This window comes from Macaca mulatta, chromosome 12 (genome assembly GCF_049350105.2).
Source record: "Macaca mulatta isolate MMU2019108-1 chromosome 12, T2T-MMU8v2.0, whole genome shotgun sequence".
Lineage (NCBI taxonomy): Eukaryota > Metazoa > Chordata > Mammalia > Primates > Cercopithecidae > Macaca > Macaca mulatta.
Window position 1 is genome coordinate 109,478,341 of NC_133417.1, and position 23,089 is coordinate 109,501,429.

General features: G+C 41.6%; 1 long non-coding RNA gene across 1 annotated transcript; it reads right to left on the minus strand.

The window, feature by feature from the left end:
• Positions 1–6,724: 6,724 nt before the first annotated feature.
• Positions 6,725–22,714, minus strand: LOC114671528 (uncharacterized). The gene is made up of 2 exons (XR_003721577.2): positions 21,958–22,714; positions 6,725–7,343 (listed from the first exon to the last, which is right to left on the minus strand). It is a non-coding gene; the product is annotated as an uncharacterized LOC114671528 (long non-coding RNA).
• Positions 22,715–23,089: the final 375 nt, after the last annotated feature.

The following is a 23,089-nucleotide window of genomic DNA, read 5'->3' on the forward strand; positions in this document are numbered from 1 at the left end:
GTTGAATTGCCAAGTGCAGGTTCTATGTCTACACATTGCTTATGAGACTTTCAGTGTAGATTTTGGAAGTGATTAAATTCGTGAAGTTAGCAATGACTACATATCTCTTTTCCTGGAAACATAAAACCCCTCTTTAAACAATTAAAGCTCTGTAATTTGCTGAGAGTCTCCTATTTGGCATGCCAAGGTTTAAGGAAAGGAAGCAAGTACAATTACACCCATACATTACTTGCCAACTGCTAGACAACACTGAAGAGATATTTCAATCACCTCTTAATTTGTTTCTCCATGTGTGTTCATATTTCATGAGTGTTCAAATGCAGTAATTGTATTGAATAAAACATAAAAATAGGATCCTTAAAAATGTCATTTATTCAGGAAATGGGGAGTTATAGATTCCAGGTCTGGCCTTCTAGTCTCTGCCAGAAACTGTACACCTGTGGGGTAGAAAATTCCATTTTTTTTTTCTGGAAGTTGAAGTGCATGGAAAAGTTTTAGGGGGAAAGAAGCATCATTGATTTCCTTTCCTTTAAAGTACCCACTGTGGATGCTCACATAACTCTATGATGATCTTCCTAGTTTGGCTAGTTTATGCAGAAACCTTGGTGTATTGACAGATAGTTTCAGGAAACCATGAATATAGGAGTGATTTAAGGATTTCTCAAATAGACATAGTGGTTGGGTGAGCATAAGGCTAAATTTAGGGATCCTAAAGCCTCCTTCTTAAACATATTCGAAGAAGACTTGTTTTCTTTGCTGCAGAAGAAACAGATCATTAAGACATCACTGCTCTGTAATACTCACAGCTGTAGAGGATGAAGCCCTGCATTCTTCATGTCATCACTCTATTCACTGATATAACTGGCACCTGGTTATTATTTGTTTATTATTTGTTTAAGCGAACAAAAAGCCTCAGTCCTCCCAGGCGGTAGGGAAAGGCACTCCTACCTTCCCTTCCTATTTTCATAAAGCCCCAAAAGCCTTCTCCCTATATGCAGCTATCCAGTCCCAAGTTTGAAGAGCGCCCCCCACCCCACCCCAGTATGTCATCAGAGGCTGCGTCCTTGTTTCGTAAGTCACCTTCCTGATGCAAGGTCAATATTATTATTCCCATTTTGCACATTTTGCACAGTAGATAAAATTTCAATTCCCAACAACTGAACTTCCCAAATTTTTATACGATGGAACTTAACTCCAATTGTATGGGCATAAAAATATGCATGCCCATCAGGGCATTGTTAGATTTCAGAAAGAAATTTTATTCACATTAAAATATGGTCTATAGCAGCCCAATTGTTAAAAAAAAAAAAAAAGAAAAGAAAAAGAAAAAGAAAAAGAAAAAAAGATCACATTGTGTGTGGGCCTCTTTTGCATATTTAGATATGGAAGAATGTGAGCAGTCGCCAGATAATATAATTTTCATCCACCCAAATATCGTGCACAATTCAGTGAAGGAAATGCAACTTTTGCTGTGAGATTTATACATGCTTATATACCCTTCATTTTGAGTCTATATGAAATGCAGACATTTATGGTTCTATAACCAGAAGAATAAAATTTGAATGTGTAGTAAAACGAGAAATGTATTTTAAATGGGCTTTAGAAACAGAACTGAGGAAGTCATCAGGAGGCCACAGTCACTAATGTGATTGGTTATTTTGCTAGATGGCCACTCAGATGGAGGCCCGGCAGGCACGGGATTGAATTCAGGCTGATGGGCATGGGAGATGAAGTGATGACTTCCTGGAAAAGATTGAGATACAGCAACACAGTAATCCAGACTGGCCATAAAGCATGCCATAAAGCCACTGTGAGAAATTCCTCCTACCCATGTGATGCGTCCTTATTTTTGTACTTTAAAAGAAGACTGATTTTATGATTTGGCACAGATCATTGATCACAGTTCTTTTCTATTGCAGATACCTCCCAGCTGTGTTCTGTGTCAAATTTACAAAAGATATAACCATTATTTCCACAAACTATTGGAAGATTGAGTGGCCATTTGCCCATCGGCACCCATCACTTCCAATATAACTCCTTTGGGCAGGCACTATAAAAGCCACTTACCAGCCCCAAGTGATGCATGGTAAAGGGGATGCCTTAGAGTGATCCTGCTGTGATGGGCAGCTGGTGTTGTTGACTGGCCTGCAGCTCTTCCCCCTTGTCCTGAGAGAACTCGGCATTGCAGTAGAAAACCTGCATCATGTCAGTCGAGTGGAGATGAAGCTAGTCACTCTTCACTCCTTACTACAAGATGACATGTGACACAAGCTGAGCCAATCAGAGAATCCCATCCTGGTGAAAGTCATTGGTAGAAGGATATGCTTGTGACCCAAGCTGGACCAATCAGTGTCCTCCCCCAGAGTTCTCCATGAGCACTTGAAGGGAAGACCTGGCTCATTCCAACAATGTTACTAAGCAGGGGATATGGGCTGAGGGCTGCTGGCAGCCATTTTTACTAACCACATAGGGAGAAACATTCTAAAGACTGAAGCCAAGCCAAGACAGGATAAGCTCAGAAATGGAAATAAACCAAACATATTACCCAATTTGAGTTTCTGTATCCAGTCATGCCTGCTTTCAGTACTAGACACCTTTCTTGGTTTTGTGAACTAATAAATTTCCCTCTTTGCTTAATGTAGTTTGAATTGGATTTCTTCTATCACTGGTCATCAAAAAACATCCTAAAACACTCGAAGTTCATGTAGAGGCAAACTATGTTCTCCCATATTTACCAGGCTTCCTTGTAGCCTAGGTGGGGGCCATGTGACTAGTTCTTGCCAATAGACTATGAGCAGAAGTAATCAAAAGCTGAGGCATTTAAGAGATGGTGCTCCTCCTTCAGCCCTCTCTTTCTCTTTTGCTGACATTTAGAGTTCATGTTTACCAGATAGTATGGCTAAATGATGGCAGAGCCAGCATCAGTCTGGGCTACTCAAACTATATAGAACACAGCTTTCTGCTATCCTTTGCTCTTTTAAACTGTGAAGATTTCAGGACTAGTCTGTTACCCAGGCATATCGGGACTTGTGATAGAAATGAAGCTCAGCTATGGAAAAATTAAGATCTATCTCTATCTCTATCATCAATTTGCTCTCCTGAGTCTGTGGCTGAGATCCATGAGTCTTTTGTGTTGCTTCTTCCTACCATAAGAAGTAGAGGTAGGAGGTATCAAAGAAGACATAAAAGAACAAAGAATAGGGAGACAATGAGGACAGAAGCCCTCTTTAGTATTGTGCCTAAAGACAGTGGTAAAGATCTCAGCCTCAAAGGAAACCAACGTTCAGAGTCCAACTGTGAGTCAAATACTTCACCTATATTATTTCATTCCATCCTTACCAATAGACCATTAGATGACATTATTGTCAATTAAACTAAATTCCAAAGAGATTAAGTCAAGTCACAGATTCCTGACTAGAAAGGGCCAGCTTGGAACCCTATCTTTTCAGCTGCACAATCTAGCCCAAATTAGTTCCATTATTACTATTAATAGTAGTATAAATATTACTTAGAGATAATACTTTTCAGATACATTCAAAATGCCAGTCTCTGCCACCTGCTCTCTATGACAGAGATAGAGATAGAAAAAGCAAGATCCAGCTATGTCTGGTCCAAGTTCTTTTTTTTTTTTTTTTTTTGAGATGGAGTCGCACCCTGTTGCCCAGGCTGGAGTGCAGTGGTTTGATCTTGGCTCACGGCAACCTCTGCCTCCTGGGTCCGAGCAATTCTCCTGTCTCAGCCTCCTGAGTACCTGGGATTACAGATGTGCACCACCATGCCCGGCTAATTTTTGTATTTCTAGTAGAGACGGGGTTTCACCATGTTGGTCAGGCTGGTCTCAAACTCCTGACCTCATGATCTGCCTGCCTTAGCCTCCCAAAGTGCTGGGATTACAGGCGTGAGCCACCACGCCTAGCCTGGTCTGAGTTCTTGAGTTCAGTTACACACTAGGGCTTTAGGAGTGAAGTACCTGCTGCCCAGTCTCCTGACACCACTAGTCCCTTGTCCCTGGATTCTTACATGCCTTGCCTGGTGACTGTTGGAATGTACCAGTCTCTCTCTTCAATACCTCATCTGGGACATTTTCCTTCCTAGCTTGATCGGTTTTGCTGTTGGGCACACAGCCAATTCAGATTCCATCATCCCTTTCTCCCTGTTTCTCATATTATCTAGGCTATTTCTCCTTGCCTTGACAAATGTCTTGAACTCCTGTTGGTCCCCACTTCTAACTAATTTGTCAGCCAGTGTGCTCCCTGCAGACTAACCTACAATTCTCCAATCTGGACCCAATCATTTTTTCTGAATTTGTGAAAGACTGCCCCATCATTCTTATCTCTTTGCAACATTAGCATTCTCAACAAATGCTTCCAAGTGATCACCTTCTGAGTTTCTAGTAAAACTAGATAGGATTAAATTTCAATCCAAAAATAGGACTGAAATTTCAAATTTACAGTCATTTGGTGAAGGACATTATTTCTCCAGACTTCTAACTTATCTTTAAGTTAGTAAGAGTCTCTCACTCCAAATCCCATGCAATTTATGCCAAATATAATGTGCATTGCTCTCCAAAATGCCAAGTATGAAATTAAGGGGAAGCTGGTCATTGTGGAATCCCCTAAACTAGACACCAAGCATGAGAGTATGCTTGATTGTTTGAGGGGGAGTCTGGGGTTTACAATAATATGGAACCAGGCAAAACTATCCACTGATTCATTGCCATAGTTAAAACCAAAACAAAGCCCTGTAGATAAAAATATAACTTCCCCAAATGGAAATGTGGGGAAGAGACTGGGATTAAGTCTCTGAATTGCCATGAAAGTATTTGCAAGCAGTCAGGGCGTTCATGCAGTCACATCACACTTAAGTAATGTCATTGTGCTGTGACACAATTAGGACTCTTTATGGGCTATCACTTAAATCAGTATTTATGAAGCGTTCAGGCTGAAGATTAGGAGCCAGATCTGGCCTTTTCCCCACTAGTGACTAAAATAATGAATAAAAAGCTCATTTAGTACATCTCTGAGAACATCACATTGTCATGAACTCCTCCCTGAGACAGTGAATTCTATAAGCATTAATGGCTTTTATTCAACAAATATCCATTTCGCAGTCAGACAACTTTTGCTGCTGACACCTGCCAATTCATATTTTAAGAAGAAATCCCTGAGCTTATAGAGTTGTCATTTTAAAAATGAATGTGGCTCATTATCTTTACTTATATCCTTCTTACTGCTCCAAACTATCAATCCAGAAGGCCTCTGAAGTTTTTTATTTTGGAAAAAATACTATGTTTCTTATTTAAAATCAAACACTGTACTTGGTTAGTTAACAATGGGTTGATTTCTGCATTAGGTTCTCATTAATTTTATTGCAATTGGAATGTGGGCAGAGGCGCCAGCCATCTGGACCTAAGCAGATATGTTAGCATTGGAAAGTTTCTCCAGGGCTTGAATCGGGGAAGGAGACCTAGTCTTCAGGAGCCTAGTCCCTGGTGGCCTGCCGCTCTAGCCATTGTCCTTTGGGCAAGTCATGGCCCCTCTTTGGGCTTCCTGTTACCTCAGTTGTCACACACTGTGTCAACAAAAGAGTTTCCGTAAGGTCTCTTCCTATCCTGAGATTTTGTAACTTCTGGTCCTCTAGAGTGATTCCCTTTCTGTGAGCTGATAGGATATCATTGTCCCCACTTTCTGCAAAGCTTTTTCTGATGTCTCTATCAGGTAAAGTTCTATTCAGCCTTCAAATCCCAGCTCAACGGTGCCTCTTTGATTCTCACGAGATTTAGGATGCCTTCTTCTAAGCTTACGTCTTACTTTGTGCAGAGGTTATTCTTTATGTTATAACGAATACTGTGGTAGACAAAATAATGGCTCTCCAAAGATTTCAATGTTCAAATCCCCAGAACCTGTGAATATGGTACCTTACAGGGCAAACGGGACGCTGTAGATGTGATTTGGTTAAGGAGCTGGAGATGGGAAGATTATCTTGGATTATTCTGGTCGGCCCAATGCAGTCACAAAGGTTTTTGTAAGAGAGAGGAAAGAGGGTCAAAATCTGAAAAAGAAGATGTGATAATGGAACCAAAGTGATGTGGTTTGAAGATGGAGGAGGAGGCCATGAATCAAGGAATGTAGGCGGCCTCTAGAAACTGGGAAAGACAAGGAAACAAATTCTCCCCTGAAGCTTCCAGAAGGAACCCAGCTCTGTCAACACCCTAATTTTAGACTTCTGACCTCTAGGAATGTAGAAGAGTAAGTCTGTGTTGCTTAAAGCCAGTCGATTTGCAGTGATTTGTTACAGTAGCAATTGAAAACCAATAGAGACTATGATATTTAATACTACCACATTAGCACTCTTTGTATGACTGCCCCCTTGCTAGCCAATGAACTTTTTGAGTGCAAAGAGCACACTTAAAATATCTTCAGTTATTAGAGGGTCCTTGGCATATAGGAGATAGTCAAAATATATTTGTTGAATGAATGAATAAATAAATACAACTAGTTTTACAAAGATAATGGAAAAATGTAGGGAATAAATGACTTGCCCAAGGCTTCACAATGATGGGAATGTTGCCCAAATGCTGTACTTTCTCTGGGATGTAGTATTTATTTTGACTCATTTTTTCACAGACACTGCAATACCAACAATGGTTTAAATACTGTTGTTTAAGTACCATTGTCCCCTTTGCTTCATATGAAACCACGCTACCTAAATCTAGACACTTGGGTAGAGACTGGTTTTTATTTATTTATTTTAAGCATAACTTTTGTGATTTTATAAGAAAAAAACATGTAAGCATTGGCAGAGTGTATTACATTATACAGTTTTACTTGGAGCTTTTTCAGTGATTCAATGTTAATGCTAAGTTGTCCAGATTTTGAGTAACAAAAATATTATGTGCACTTCATCTGTTTGTTTAAAATGGGCTCTCTAAACAAAACAAAACCTATACTTCGCTCAAAGTTATCCATGCTAGTGGGTGTGAATGTATGTATTTACATATGGCAGAATGGAAAGAGGCTTGGAGGTGGGGTGGGGCGGCAGGGGGTGGGGGAAGGCAGAAAAGACCAATTCCTATCCCTTCCCCTCCCAAAGGCCTTCCAGAGTGAAGGTCCAGCTGAAATCACACTGACTCCTCATTAGGGTGCTCCATGCAGGCCAGGACAGGAAGAAGAGCACATTTTTGAGCACTAGTCCTTGGAGGGATGTGAAAACGTGACTGCCATTTAAACTGCAGATGGTCACAGTTGTCTCAATCTGTGTGTGGACAGCTGCTTGCTGTCCTCTCAGTCTTCTAGGAGAGTTTGTTCTGTTGTTTGGCGAGTCCCTTCATCCAAAAGGAGTACCTATTTGAAAAGGAGAGGAGTTGGCTTGATGTCGCTTTGTAAGAAGAGTTTGAGTATTTTAAAGCAAGTTTCACAGAAAAAGAAAAGTCTACACATGTCCTTTACAGGGATACATTTGAATTCAAATGGTTAGACCCTGCTATAATTGTTCAAAGAACTTACTACTTTAGAGCTTCGAATTCTGATTTTCATTAGAAAAACCATATTTAAAACTCTGTTTGTATTTGAAGATAGAAAATCTTTAGGAAGCATCTATCCACAAGTATTTTTTTAATGCTAGTAATCAATGGTGAAACAAAAAAATAAAATGCAGTGTGTTTCCACAATTGAACTTTCTTTTTTTTGAGATGGAGTCTTGCCCTGTCACCCAGTCTGGAGTGCGGTGGCACGATCTCAGCTTGCTGCAACCTCCACTTCCTGGGTTCAACTAATTCTCATGCCTCAGCCTCCCAAGTAGCTGGGATTACAGGGCCGTACCACTATGCCCGGCTAATTTTTGTTATTTTTAGTAGAGATGGGATTTCACCATGTTGGCAAGACTAGTCTCGAACTCCTGACCTTGTGATCTACCCATCTCGGCCTCCCAAAGTGTTGGGATTACAGGCGTGAGCCACCGTGCCCGGCCCACAGTTGAACTTCCAGTCTCATTGAGGAGATAGGGTGTCACCCCTACCAGTGCAGAACAAAAAACTAGCATACAAGGTACACATATCATATACTTTTATTGAAAAGCCATAATAAATATTTAAAAATTGGGGGAACAAAAAAAACGCTTATTCTCCTACTACCCTAGCACAACCATGTTCATTTGCATATTTCTGTCTAGCCATATGTGGCCATGAACAAGAAAGCAGTATAAGGAAAAACAGTATGTTTTGATTCCACCATTACGACCCCACAGTTTGTTCTTTCCTTCCCACATGGTGTGGGAAAGGGAGACACAGTATATTTGAAATTATTTGAACATTTTTATAATTTTAGCAGTATAACCATTAAGAAACTTATTCTATGCTTGTCACCTTGTCATTCAGGTCTCAGCTCAAATATTACCTCTTCAGGGAGAACTTTCTTGACAACCTGATCTAATGTAGCTTTCTAAACTGTCACGGTCGCATTATGTTGTCTAATTTTCTTCACAGTCCTTATTTCAATATGAAATTCTTCTGCCCCTTTGTTTGTTTGTCTGTCTCTTCTTTTCTAGCCAACATAAGAAAGGAAACTGCGTAAGAGCAGAAACGTTATCTTCTTTCACAGATATATCCTAAGTGCCTCGATTAGCACCCAGTATGTGATAGGACCTCCCTTGCTACTTGTGATTCAATTGATGAAATACAAAGTATCACTTTTTGGTCTAATTCATAACGAACCTTACTCATAGTGAAAAACAAAATAAAATTGACTGGCTAAAACTTGCAAACAGTAAAAACTATTATAAATGAAAACTGGCAAAAGAATCAAGCTCATCGGTAATATTGGAATTTAAAAATGGATCTGAGGCTGGATCCATTTTTGGTGGCTGATGCCTGTGGTGGCTGATGCCTGTGATCTCAGCACTTTGAGAGGCTGAGACAGGAGGATTGCTTGAGCCCAGGCAAGTTTGAGACCAGCTTGGGCAACAAAGTGGGCCTCCATCTCTACAAAAAACAGTAAAAGTATTGGCACAAAAAATATGCCAACCATGGTGCACATGCCTGTAGTTCCAGCTACTTGGAGACCTGAGGTGCGAGGATTGCTTGAGCCCAAGAGGTAGAGGCTGCCGTGAGCCATGTTTGCATCACTGCACTCCAGCCTCAGTGACAGAGGGAAGACCTGTCTCAGAAACAAAAGTAAAAATGGATCTGAGAAAAAATAGAGTTGGCAGAAATAATCAACACAAGACAGACAATGGCTAAAATTGCAGATGGCACATTTGTCCTTGGCTGAAAAATGACAGGAGAACTAAATCTTCTAAACAAAACTATATCATAAATTTTGACCCTGGACAATTATACTTGGTGGTCATAAAAGAAAACTCATAATAGAAAAAGATATAATAGGTAACATTTGATATGTTTGGGGAAAAAGTGATGGGTAAATCAAATATTCATCATACAATTCATAAGAATTGATGTTGAGTAAAATAATTTTGGTTACATGTAAATGAATAAAAAGGAAATTGTTTAAATGGTTTATACAGAAAATTCGATCAAATAATGGAATTGGCTTAATGGATTTTGATTTAAAAATGCTTTCTTGGCAATGGTAATAAAATTATAATTTAAATGATTGTGCTTTCAAATATGGAATCCATATATTCTTATGGGAAAATGGTAGGATAGCAATTTCCTATAATCTAGCTGAATATACAGCTATGGAGCTAAATAAATAATAAAGCACTAATTTGGGAAGCATAAACAACCATAAAATAGACCAGTGTACACTGTACTAAGAATAAAAATGTATCATTCTGGAATTATCAGGGGAGGCTCCCAGGAAAGCAGGGTAGCACTATCCAGATGGCTGACCTTGGGCAGGTCACTCAGTGTTTCTGGGTTTTGGACATGTTCAATGAGAGTCTGAGCTACAATTTAGACTCAAGTCAGAGAAAGTACATGTTACTGAGGATGGGAACGGAAACAGTGAGTAACGGTACATCCTGGGCTAACCTTTAGGAGCTGCCAACATTTAGGGGTTATGAAGATGACAAACCCCTGGAAAAAGAAGCAAAGAATGAGCAAAGAAATAAGATAATAAGATAGTGCAACGTGAGAGGGCCCTGAGACCTGAGCATATGTGAAAGCAGACAGTCAAATACTATTGGGAAATATTGTCAACAACAAAAAGAAGTCTCCTGAATTTGACTAGAAGTCTAATTTTGACATGGAGGCAATTGTCTTGGGAAACCATAGGAGGAGGTGGTCACTGAGGACAAGAGAATAGTAGGAACTTGAAGGAGAGGGCTTTTGGTTAGAGATATTTTGTTTCCTGCTGACAATAACTGAACTTGAGCAAGCATAGGCAATAGGGTAAACTTATTGACTCACCTGTTCAAACCAGGTAAGGCATGGGTTTGAGAACTTTAGGGATGATTATCACCAGGGAATGAATAACTTCCAGGACTCTATTTTCTTCTCTTATCTCTGCTTCTCTCTCAGTACTGGCTTCATTTCCTCCTACTGTAGACTAGCTTCTTTCATTTGGCAGAGGAAATGTGGCTGGTAGATCTTTCACGTCAGCTTTGTCACTAAAGGATACTTTTTTTTTTTTGAGAAGGGGTCTCGCTCTGTCGCCCAGGCTGGAGTGCAGTGGTGCAATCTCGGCTCACTGCAAGCTCTGCCTCCCAGGTTCATGCCATTCTCTTGCCTCAGCCTCCCAAGTAGCTGGGACCACAGGTACCCAACACTACGCCTGGCTAATTGTTTTGGATTTTTAGTAGAGACAGGGTTTCACTGTGTTAGCCAGGATGGTCTCGATCTCCTGACCTCATAATCCACCCACCTTGGCCTCCCAAAATGCTGGGATTACAGGCATGAGCCACCGCACCCGGCCAAGGATTCTTAGTTTCAATGTTAAAATCCCAGGGCAGGACTGACTGGCCAATAGCTATCACCAACAACATAGGACCATGGAAGAAGACACAACTGAACAAGACATTCTCCAAAAGAAAGGAGATGACTGATTTCCAAAAACCAAAAATAAACAGTGTAAGCAGTTAGGAAATGGAAATGCTTTTTAAGACATGAGAAAAGAACATGTTTAAAGACAGAAAGGAGAAGATGAAATTGTGGAGAATAAATAAAAAGGAAGAAAAGACATATGGAGGAATTCCCACTTAGTGCCAAATTAACCAGAATGGAGCCTTACACTCACAAGTGGCTTGGAGTATTATTTTTCTATGTAGTTTGAGTCCTTTCCTGATTTCTGCACTCTTCCACTCTTCCGGTTTGGTCATATCCTTGACTAACTCTCCTGCTTCACTCCCTAGTCCAGAGTTTATCTTCTTCCCCTTTGACTGGTCCTTCATTCAGACGTATCTTTTTATAATGGCTCCCCCTGGCTTTGCATTTCTGGGAAATGCCTAGAGCCTCAGACTCTTTCTCCACCCCAGTTTAGGAGTAAGAAGGCTGGGCAGGGACAACCAGGCCTTTACAGACCCAAGAAGGGATGGGATCAGTGGCACAGATGAAGAATTCAGCTATGGCAAAGAAGGGAGGGTGGGCATCTTTCCCTTAGATAAACCAGAAGGAAGAAACAAAAGGGTAAATTTCTGCAAAAAGACAGATTTGAGGAGTGAAGGAGATGGGTAAAAGTTAAGGTTAAAGGAAAGATGAATGAGGGATTTGGGGGAGGATGGCTTCAGTCTTTCAGAATAGTCTAAGTCAAAGCCATCTACTGCTAGAAAGGATGGCCAGTGTAGGAGCTTAAGGAGTTTATCAGTTTCCTAGGTGGCCACAACAAATTACTACAAACTGGGTGGACAACATAAATGTAGTTTCTCACAGTTCTGGATCCCAGAAGTCTGAAGTCAAAGTATTGTCAGGGCCTCATTACCTCTGAAGGCCCTAGGGGAGAATCCCTGCCTCTTCCAGCTTCTGGTGGCCGTTGGCATTTCTTGCTTGAGGCCACATTAATCCAATTGCAATGTTTTCACATGGCCTTTCCTCTGTATGTGTGTCAAAATGTCCTCTGTCTTACATGGCATTGGATTTAGGGTCCACCTGGATAACACAGGGTGATCTAATCTCCACTCTTAATTTAATTATACCTTTTCCCTAAATAAGGTAATGTTCACTGACTCCATGGATTAGAGCATGTACATTTCTTTTTGGGGACCACCCCAAAACCCATTCAACCCACTGCAAGGGGAAAAAAGGTGGATGAACACATACAGAAATGTCGTCTTGGCGCATGCATAGAAGAATGAATAAATATGATGGCTGAAAAGAGACAAAGGCCAAGTTGGAGTTGGACACGTGACTTTCTCTTAGGCCAAGACTGCATGATTCCCCAGTGGCTTTTGGCAGCCTAGAAGCAGGAGCAGACAGTGGGGTAACCCAGAACAAGGTGTTTATAGGTGGGCTTCACAGAGGGTTAGGGAGATGAAAGGTTTGCCCTTTCCTACTTCCAGCTGCAGAACATAAGATGTCTGTTTATTGGAGTGAAATAATACATGTTAAATCACCTTGTAAACTGTAAAGCATTTAATGGAATAAGGAGGTATAATTTTTACTTGTATCCCTCACTCCTCCCTGTACCTTATTCTTTTTTTTTTTTTTTTGGAGCTGAAGTCTCACTCTTATCGCCCAGGCTGGAGTGCAATGGTGTGATCTCAGCTTACTGCAACTTCCGCCTCCTGGGTTCAAGCAATTCTCCTGTCTCAGCCTCCCGAGTAGCTGGGATTACAGGCACCCACCACCACACCTGGCTAATTTTTGTATTTTTTAGTAGAAACAGGGTTTCACTGTGTTGGCTAGGCTGGTCCCGAACTCCTGACCTCAGGTAATCCACCTGCGTCGGCCTCCCAAAGGGTTGGGATTACAGGCGTGAGCCCTCACACCTGGCCGCCATATTCTTCTATCCCAGAGATATTCTTACTGTCCAACTCAACACTCCTTCCTATCCTCTCCTAAATCCTTAATGAATAAAATTTTAAACAAAATCTCTATGCCAGTAAATCCAAACTTTTTTTTTTTTTCATGATGATGCCTGCGGTGACCACAGGACCCAAGTAAAAGAGTCATTGATAAATACTCTGAAAAAAAATACCAGCTCTCCAGTACCCTGATGCCAGAGAGTGTACATCTGTATCACAAGTTTCTAAAAAATGTGTTAGAAAATTTTCATCTATTGGTAGGACCAGGGAGAGCTCACAAAGCAAGCCTCCAGGTCACATTTCCAGGGCAACACTCAGTAGTCCCACCTCATGGGAGAAGGCTTGCTGTCAAAGTGAAAAAGCATGGGATACTTCACAAGCCACTAGATCTGGGATTTTTAAAGTTCATTTCCGCCTTTATCCTTTTCTATCTTTTTATTTTTCTTAAAAGCAGCAGAGCTCTCTCCTCCGACAAAAATTTATGTCAAAACAGATCAAAGTGGAGGTGCCATGGTTGTTGGGGGAGGGGAACCAAGAATGGCTCCTGCAGCCTGCCTTCCCAGCCCCTGGTGTCTTTTCTGACAGGCCCTCAGAGAGCAGCCCCTGAATACTTCTAGAAATGATTTTGAAGCAGTTGGAGTAGGCTTCAAGGACAGGAGCAGCTCTTCTGGTCCTGGAAAGTTCAGCATCTCGTCTGTGAGGAGCCTGACTCAGACTGAGCCTTTATCAATTAACTTTACTACTAAATAGCAGAATCACCAAATATTTACATGGTGAGAGACTTTAGATAACATCTAGGCCGACTCTCTCCTTTTTGACCAATTCTGAGAATGTTCAGCAATAGCTAACTCGAGTTCAGTTGCTCCTTCCAACAAGAACATGGAACTTCTTTATTTGTTCTCTCTGTGATCCTTGGCATGAACAACATTAAAAATATCTGATATAAAAGTTTCCAGGACAAATGTTTCTATTTCATTTGTGTTGACATCCTACCATTTTTTGAGAGTGCTCATAGTCTCAATTAAGGCCTCTGAAGAAAGTATGTCAGTCCAGGCGCCAAGTTATACTAATAGCCTCATTTCAATCAAGCTACTTTCTGGAGAAAATCCTTGCCTCTACCCCCATCCCACCTCTTCAAGATATACATGTATATATGTTAATTACCAAACATCTTTTCTCTAATCTGAGGGTATGTGTTTTCCTTAAGGTCTATTTATTTCTTGGCCATTTGACACACCCAAGATAGCACAACTTTCCCGGGGCCTGTTTTTACTTCACTACAATTGGCGATGTTCCCTGCTTGAATAAACTTGCACACATTAAAAGTTTTAATAGAGGATTGAGGATTGCAAGTAAGTGTTAATAGGGCAGACCTCCAAAATGAGCCAGATACAAAGGTATTTGGCAGAGGAAAAACAATTCACTAACTTGAAATAGCAGATAAGCAGCCAATGCAGTTAGAATCAAATGTCATTATTTGAGAAAGGCGTTCAGTAAAATTCCTTCATACAAATTAACAAATATTTATGCAGAACCTCCAATGTGAAAAACACTGTGCCAGGCTCAGTTACGGGAGTGGGGTGGGGAGGGGAACACGAAGATAAATAAGACAATTTCTTTTCTCAAGGAAATGACCACATAATTGGAGATATTGGCCAATAAACTATAATGCAACACAAAGAAGTTAGTTAAGATAGATTAAGAAGAGGGAGAAACATCATCTGCATGAAAAGTAGGGTGACTCTCAGTAAGGATGGAGAGAGAAGATATTCAGATATTCAAGATATTCAAATATATGAGGCAAAATACATTTTTATCTTAAACTGGCTAGAGAAGGTGATAAAGAGAGATAAATCAAAGATAATATCATGTTTAAAGCCTGTGTTAGTTTCTGATAATGTCATTAGCAGAAAGGTGAGTTAAGGGTGGCAATGAAATGATAAAGTTTTGTTTTGAATGGGAAAAGTTTAAGGTGGTAGATCAATGTAGGTGCAGATACTGATAATCAAGAAATTACTGATTATCAGTAATCTGATAATAGCTCACACCTATAATCCCAACATTTTGGGAGGCCGTGGTGGGAGGATCACTTGAGCCTTGGAATCTGAGACCAGCCTAGGCAACACAGCAAGACTCTGTCTCTTCTGTCTCTTTAAAAAACAAACAAAAAACAAACAAACAAACAAACAAAAACTGGTTGTGGTGGAGGGTGCCTATAGTCCCAGCTACTTGGGAGGCTAAGGTGGGAGGATCACTTGAGCCTGGGAGGTCAAGTCGCAGTGAGCTATGATTGCACCGTTGCACTCCAGACTGGGCTGCAGAGCAAGAAGAAATTCAAAGTAAAAAAAAAAAAAAAAAAAGAAAGAAAAAAAGGAAAAAAGAAAAAGAAATGAGAAGAATAGGGTCTTAAGTTGACCTTAAGAGAGAATGTAGCTTGAATCATCTCCGTCCAGTAACTCCCAAGAAAGTGGACAAGATTTTCAAAGAAATAAGGATAAAGATAGAAAGGGGGAAGAGTCAAAAGCACTGTGGAGAAGAGAGTTTCAAAAAGAAAACACAAAAGCATCCAAACTTGCAAAGAGGATGAGGGAGATGAGGACCCTGACCTTGTTGAAACTGGCAATTAGCAAGCCACTGGAAACTGTTATGAGTGCTGTTTGAAGAGGATAGTAAGCTTTCCTTACTTCATTGATCTGTTTACTCAAAACCTCTGCTGCCTCATAATTTGAGTTTGCAATGGTCCTGACTTGACCTCACAACATCTCTCTATGCAACTTTTCAGCTCTCTCTGCTAGCTGCTTTCTTATTTCCTCAGAATTTTTGAACTCAAATTCCTAAAAGAAAAAATTCAGTAGTACTGGAAGTTCATCTTGGTTGTGTGCAGGCATCACAAGTTGCCCAAAGGCACCTACAGATTGGAGCCTTTGGATCGGGTGCCTCTTGGGAGCCAATGGTCTATAACCAGGGGATGGCACCCCTCACCAGCATAGGACTGTCCCTTCAGCACAAGCTGGGGTGAGGTCAGCACCAAAACAAACACATCTAGTGCACTATGTCCCCAGTATAGCCTTCTGTGTCAAAGTGTAAGGATCCAAACTCTAAATGGTTCCAGGAATCTTACATAGTATCTACCAGGAAAAAGTTCTCTTTACTTCAGCATCTAATCACTTGACAGGTCAATATTAATAACATCTTGCATTTGCATAGCACTTTAAACTTTTCAAAGTGCCTTTGCAAAATGTTATTCTAAAGGACTTTCAGAGACAGAAGGATACGTATAAACATACTCTACAAGTGCAAATAATTTATAAGCCTTACTTTATGCAAATGAATTAATAAAAAAGTGTATGATGACTACATTTAAAAAATGCTACATAATAAATTGCTAGTTTTAGGTGCTTAACAAAACAATAAAATCTATCAATTTCCTAGTTCTGTACATTTCATGATTCTCTCAGCATTTCTGCAGCTGAGCGGTAGCTACTGCTAGTTTTCAGGCCAAAGAATTTGCCTCTCCAAGTGCAGTGTTACTACAGAAATACTACATACTACTCTTTATTGAGCCACAGGGATCAATGTCTCTTCCTCTGGATTTGGTGCCCTGGAGGTGGTGCTGAAAGTGGGGAGAAATCCCAGGCCCATACAGAACAAACCAGTCCAGTCTGAGTATGGTGGGCCTTCGGAAGGCCACAGCTGCAGTGAGACAAGTGAGATATCATGTATTCGTTGAGGTCATACCAGCAGCTGGACAAAAATACATGATCTCCCAACTCTCCGTCCAGTACTCTTCCCCAAATCTCATCATTGAATAAGTAATGTGACTTTAGAAGACGGAGCAAGCAAAGTGGAAAGAAAGAAATATTTTAACTTCTGATCTGCCCCAGTCTTCGTTATATTAAATGGTACCACTCTTCACCCAGTTATGTAAGCCAGAAACATATCCCTTTTTCTCCTCCCACACCCCACCCACAACATCCCATAAACCACCCAGCTCAGTTAAGTTACCTCCAAAATATATCTTGAATCCCTTCTCTCTTTCCTGACTTCACCATCACCATCGCAGTCAACCACTAGCTATGGCTTTGATGACAGCCAAAGCTTCTTGGTTGGTCTCCCTGCTTCGGCCCACCTACAGTGCATTCCTAACAGACTGGCCAGGGTAATCTTTTTACACAAAAATCCTATCTTGTCTTTCCTTGGTGTCCAATTCTTCGCTGGCTTCTGACTTCATTTAGGATAAAGACTAAACACTGTACTCAGGCTCTGCATGATCTTGGCCACTCCGCTAAGATCACTCCCTCTCCCCATCATTGACAGCCCTAGGCACACCAGCCTCTTGGTGGGTCCTAAGATGTGCCCAGCTTGTCCTGCCTCCAGCCAGCATGGAAACTCTTCCATCTGCCTGGCTGTTCTTCCCCAGCTTTTTATCTATGAGGTTCCTTCTCAACCTTCACATCTCATCCTTATGGGAAGTCATCCCTGACCACTCAACTTAAATAGCCACCCACTTCCCCCCAGTTATTCTCTACTGCATCACTCTTTTTATTCTTTCCTAGAGATTATTAAAATCTATATATTTTAATGTGTGCAGATATTTATTGTCTTTCTTCCTCACTGCAATATAATCTCCATAAAAGAAGAATTCTCATTTGCATGATTTACTGCTGTAGCCTCAGGGCCAAGCCCTGTGCCTGGCATACAGCTCGTCTTGTCAATTCCACCTCCAAGATACATCTTAAAAACATTCTCTCTTCCTTGCCTCCACTATCACCACCCTAGCCTAAGCCACCATTCTCTCTCCCTTGGGCTGATGCAGTAGCCCCTGATTGGTCCTTCTGCTTCAACTCTGGTCCAGAACTCAGTTAGTACTTGTTGATAGAATAAATAAGCCTATCACGTTAGGAACAATAATACCTAAAAGAGATGGGAATCCATACCCCGTAGGAAAATCACTTAGCTTTTCCCAAGCACTGAAAGAACATCAAATGCTCACCAGCTTTCACACTCAAGTGATAAAATAGGAGGCATTTTATCCAACTCAGGCACAGCACAGTTGAAATGCCACATGGAGAACAGAGAGTATTCAATTTTCTACAAGCTACTATTCCAGTGGTATCCACAGAGCTGCTGGGCTCTAAAGGAGGAGGTGTAGGAAAAAGAAAAATGCCTACGATCTTAACCACAAACATCCACAAAAATAGTAATAACTTTCAAAGACCTCCACAACCCATTTCTGACCACATCAGAGAAGACTCATCTGGAGACCTTTCTCTAATATCTGTATCTGCCATGAGGTTAGGGATGCTGTAAAAATAGATAGAAAATAGGTGCACTGTTAATTAAGGAGACAGCTCAAAAGCTTTCTAATACTCATCACACCTTTGAACTAGTAATAAGATGATTATAGTTTCCAATACCATTTCCCCATCATCAGACCCAGAAACAGCCTTTGGCTGAGAGGTGAGAGAGTGGAACAAGGGCCTGTGTAATCCCACGTGCCAGGATGTCATTTTATAAAATCATGCCAGGTCTATTGCGCAGTCTTCACATGATTCCCACTGATTTCAAGACACCCAGGGCAGTATCCATAACATACTCTCACGTAGAAAGTGAAAACGCGTGTGTCTGTGGGCTGTGGCAGCTGGTTGGGTTGGAGGCTGTGGGTACTTGAAACTGGTGCAACCGGGGCAAGAAACACCTGCTTCTTGCCTCATTTGAAGTGACTTGAAGGGAAAAATTGCCTTGAGGTGACAGAAATAATTATGTAAGTTTGTCTGGAACTGACAAAAAAAAATGCATTTGACTGTCACAAAGCAAATGAGGCTGTCCTCCAAGTTGGCACCCGGCAATTGCCCCAGGTAAAAGATGCCACAGATAGGAAAGTGAGCGCCAGCATCATCTGGGCAGCACAGTGGCTTTTCAGCTCTTTCCCACTCCCAGTCTCATTCAACACAGTTGTGGGAGGCCACCCCCGTGTCCCAAGATAATATTCCAGAAATCACCACTTCCTTTCATTTGGGGTCTCTCCCCATCCCCTGCACAGATTTGCAGACTGGCGTTGACCTGAAATCCAGCCCAGGAATGAAACCTTAGAGCTTAATCCACTAAGTCGGTCTGGCTTTGAGCCCCAGAGAAAATGGGATTTCTATAAAATGTTCACTTTAAAGAGAGATTTGCTCCCTTCACAGCTCCTTTTCTGCGTCACACACCATTAACTCACAAAACCCTGGCCATTGCCGAGGCAGAGGCTCGAGCTGGCTATGCAGAAAGGGGCACACGCCCGCATTTGCTGTGTCTCTGAATGAGGCACTATTTGATTCGCACAAGCTGTGGTTCTCTGCCTCATTATCTACACTGCAAAAACATCCTGGTTCACTCACTTCCTTGCCTCCGCTGAATATCATAATTTGACATAGTGACAAAAACACGAAGACTCCATTGTGACTTTGACTCCCCCCGTCACTTCTCCTTGTGATAGAAGCTTCAGGAAGGCTCGGCTCACAGCCCAGCACAAGTGCACAGTGAACTAGGAGCTAACACATTCCTCACTGAGAATCTACACCATGCATGTAAATCCCTGCAGTGTTTCAAAAGCATCACTGGTTTGCTATCGCTGGACTACTACTCACCACTTGGGGAGTGCGGTGGTTAGTTTTCTTTCATTCTTTCCCCGACCCCCCTCCCACCCACCCCGTTCCTTCTTCACTGTTCTTTGTCCTCTTTGGTGTCTGGTAGACTGACCCCCTTGCAGGTTGCATCACCCTGGCTTGCTTGCCAGAGTGCTAAGGGAAGCCCCCGCAGCAGATCAGAGTTGGGGCAGACAGGTCAGGTAGTTCTCCCCTCACTCCCCGTCAACTTGCCAGCCAGTCTCTTGGAGGAGCTGTTTCCCTCCAAGACTAAAAATACACACCGGGAAGTTCCTCCTCCTAGGCTCCAGCTCTGGGTTCCTGTGCCACCATTTCCTCCCCTTGCCACGTTAGTCCTAAGTGTGCCTCACTTCCAGTCTCTGGGGGCGCCATCATCCACTGAATGTCCTTTAATTCTGCATACACCTAAACAAAAAGTCCCTTCATTAAGGGCTCTTCATCTGAACCACATGAATCCTGTTTCTTGCTGATGCAGGTAGGACCACTTGGTGCTGTCAAAAGTCCCCATCCCTGCTTCAGGGATTCTCATTTTAATACTCAAATAACTCTGCATCTGGTCACTCTTGCTCCCGGTGTGGTCTATTCTTGTGCCTTACTCCTAATACATGGTTTGTGCATTCTTCTGAGATCATGCAGCTGGCTCCATTCTGCTAAGTAGGGGTGTGTCTTATGACCTTAGGCCTGGTTCCCAGCCTGGGCAACCTAACATCCCAGACCTTCTAGAGATTGAAGGCCACTTCCTCTTGATAACTCCCCCTGCCCCAAATCCTGGTACCTGAATTCCAGCCAAGGCTCAGCTCCTTGATTCTTAGAATGTGCATCTAGTCGGATATCTAGATAGTACCTGCCTCTTGTTTCTGCTTTGATATTGCTGTTGATTTGCTTGTCCACAGAAATACTGACTTGCTAGGTCAATTGGAATAACCACCTTTTGTTTTTGTTGTATTCTCCAGAGAACATGTTCTATCTGTTTCACTGGACTTCCACCTTCAAATCCACTTCCTAGGACCAGGAATCTCCCCATATATGCCATCTTGTTAACATTTATTTTTGCTTCTCTAAAGACAACTGCTTGCCAGGATGACCACCTGGTTTTAATATTTTTCATATTTTCAAGATGCCATGTCCTACCTGCTGCTTAATCAATGGCAACTTAGACACACTAATTGATGACCACTTGTTTCAGCTACATCTGAGTGCCAACTCAGTGATTCAGTGACAGTCCCATAGTTTTGAGAGTCAACCAATCAGTGGTGGAGTCACGCCAGTGACAGTTCTGAGACCTAACCAATCAATAAGTCTTGCCTCCTGCCCCCCGCCCCCCAAAACCACGCTTTTATGTTTGATGTCAACCAACTACCGCTTCTGTAACTAACATAATCTCAAAGCAACCCCTCACCTCAAATCCTGTCTAGCATGAGCAGGCTGCTTTGCTCAGAGAGATTATGGCTAGTGGTATTCTCTTTCTTACTTGAGTAATGAATTCAGCTTTTTCTTTCAGTTATTGAGTGCTGATACCTTCCCTTTGCAATACACAATAAAACCTTTTACACAAGCTACGAATAGAAGGAATCTTCTTTAGCTTGACAAAATAAATTGACTAGATCTGTAACAAGTATCACACTTAATAGTGAAACAGTAGAAGTGTCTCTATTAAAGGCAGAAACAAAGTTGCTGTCACTGTTGTTTCACAGTGTGAAAGGTGACACTGGGGCCAAACAAGAAGATAAAGACATAAGGACTAAATATAGAAATTGTCATGATTTTCCAGGAAATTATTGTCTACTAAGAAAGTCCAGAATCAATTTGCACATTCTTAGAACCAAAAAGAATGGTCAGTAAGGTGGTTGGATACAAGCTCAACAAAATACTAACAATATCAGTGGTAATCACTAAACTGTATTGAGTGCCTATGATGTGCGGGTGCTATTCCACATGCTTTACAGGTTTCATGTAATCTAAAACTCACAGTAACCCTTTGAAGTAAGTACTGTTATCCTTACTGCTTAAGAGGTGAGCATACAGAGATACAGCAAGATTAAGTTGCCAAAATTACCCAGCTTGTATGATGTTGCTGAGATGTGAACACAAGCAAAGCAGTGTCAGAAATCATGCTGTTAACTACTGTTACACTGATCTCTATGCTTTTTACTCATGGATCCCAAGAATAAAAAAAAAAATTGAGCGAGCATCCATATATGTATATGTTTATTTTTTAAATTATATGCACATTATAGAACAAATTTAAAAAAAACGTTTAAAGGACAGGATAGAGATGAACCAGACAATATTTTCAACACATTCTCAATGAATTAATAATTGGAATTATTAACCTTATTTTATGACACTCTCCTGGACCTGGGAAGGTTAAGAAAACATTCCTAACTTAGCTTACCTCCCAAGACACGTAAGGCAGCATTTGCAGACCCTCCTATGATCCTGGATGTTGGCAGGCTTCTGTGTCACCTCCAATGCTGGCTTCTTCCTAGTCCCGATGACGCGGGTTGAGGTGGCTAGATGACCAGTTTTGGCGTGGGTCTTCAGTTTGAGCAAGGAAGCATTAGTGACGGCTTCAGTCATCTGTATGGGTGCCCTTTTGCTTGTTCAGCAGTGGCTGTCTGAGTTTGTTTTCCCCAAAAATGAAGCCCAAAACATGGACTTGGGTGGAGCTAGTTTATTTGGGAGATGATCACAAAAGGAGGAGAAAGGAGTTGGGGACCCTGAGACAGGAAAGGAAAAGCCAACAGGAAGGCACATTATCAAGGTTGCTGCTGTAGGCAATGGGAGCTCCTTTCGCTGGGACTTCTGGGGAGTATAAGGAACTCTTCCCAGAAATACCTTTCAAAAGGTACAGGCTGGAGCTTGTGTCACAAGCTCCCATCCCCCCTTGGTAAAGGGCTACCCCTGGGTCGTCATCCTGAACTTGCAGACTGCTCAACTTCTCAGACATCCACCTGAGTGCCACCCACAGACATGCAGCGAGATAGTAATAGTCACAGCGAACAAGTGGCTCTGATTTGTAATTGTAACCCAGCTACCAGGAAGAAAACTTCTAGGGCAAGCATATTTCACACAATAATCAGAAATCTGGAATAGGAAATGCAGACACTAAAGGAAGACACTCTTGGTGATGATGATCATGGCTCTGCTCAAATTGACAATTTAAGTTTGTGATCCTGATAACTAGGGAGCAGGCCACCCTGCGTTTCTTACCAAGATGCACTGATTTGAGTTCTCCCACAAGCCCCTGACTTCTCTTTCCTCCTGTATCACAAGAGTGACAAGTCACAAGTGTCCCAGTGAATAAGGTCAAGAGGAACAAAGAGAGGCTATTTCCTGCCTAAACTTCATATACTTTATGTGTGATTGCATGCTCTTGGATGACAGCTACTGCCAAAATGACTGCAAGCCCAGAGCTGAACTTCAAGAATTACACAACTTATAATGTAGTTAAACATCCTATAGCTCACATCTGGAGCTCTTTTCTTCCCTGACTCTCTTAATCTCCCCACAGCTCACTGCCCACT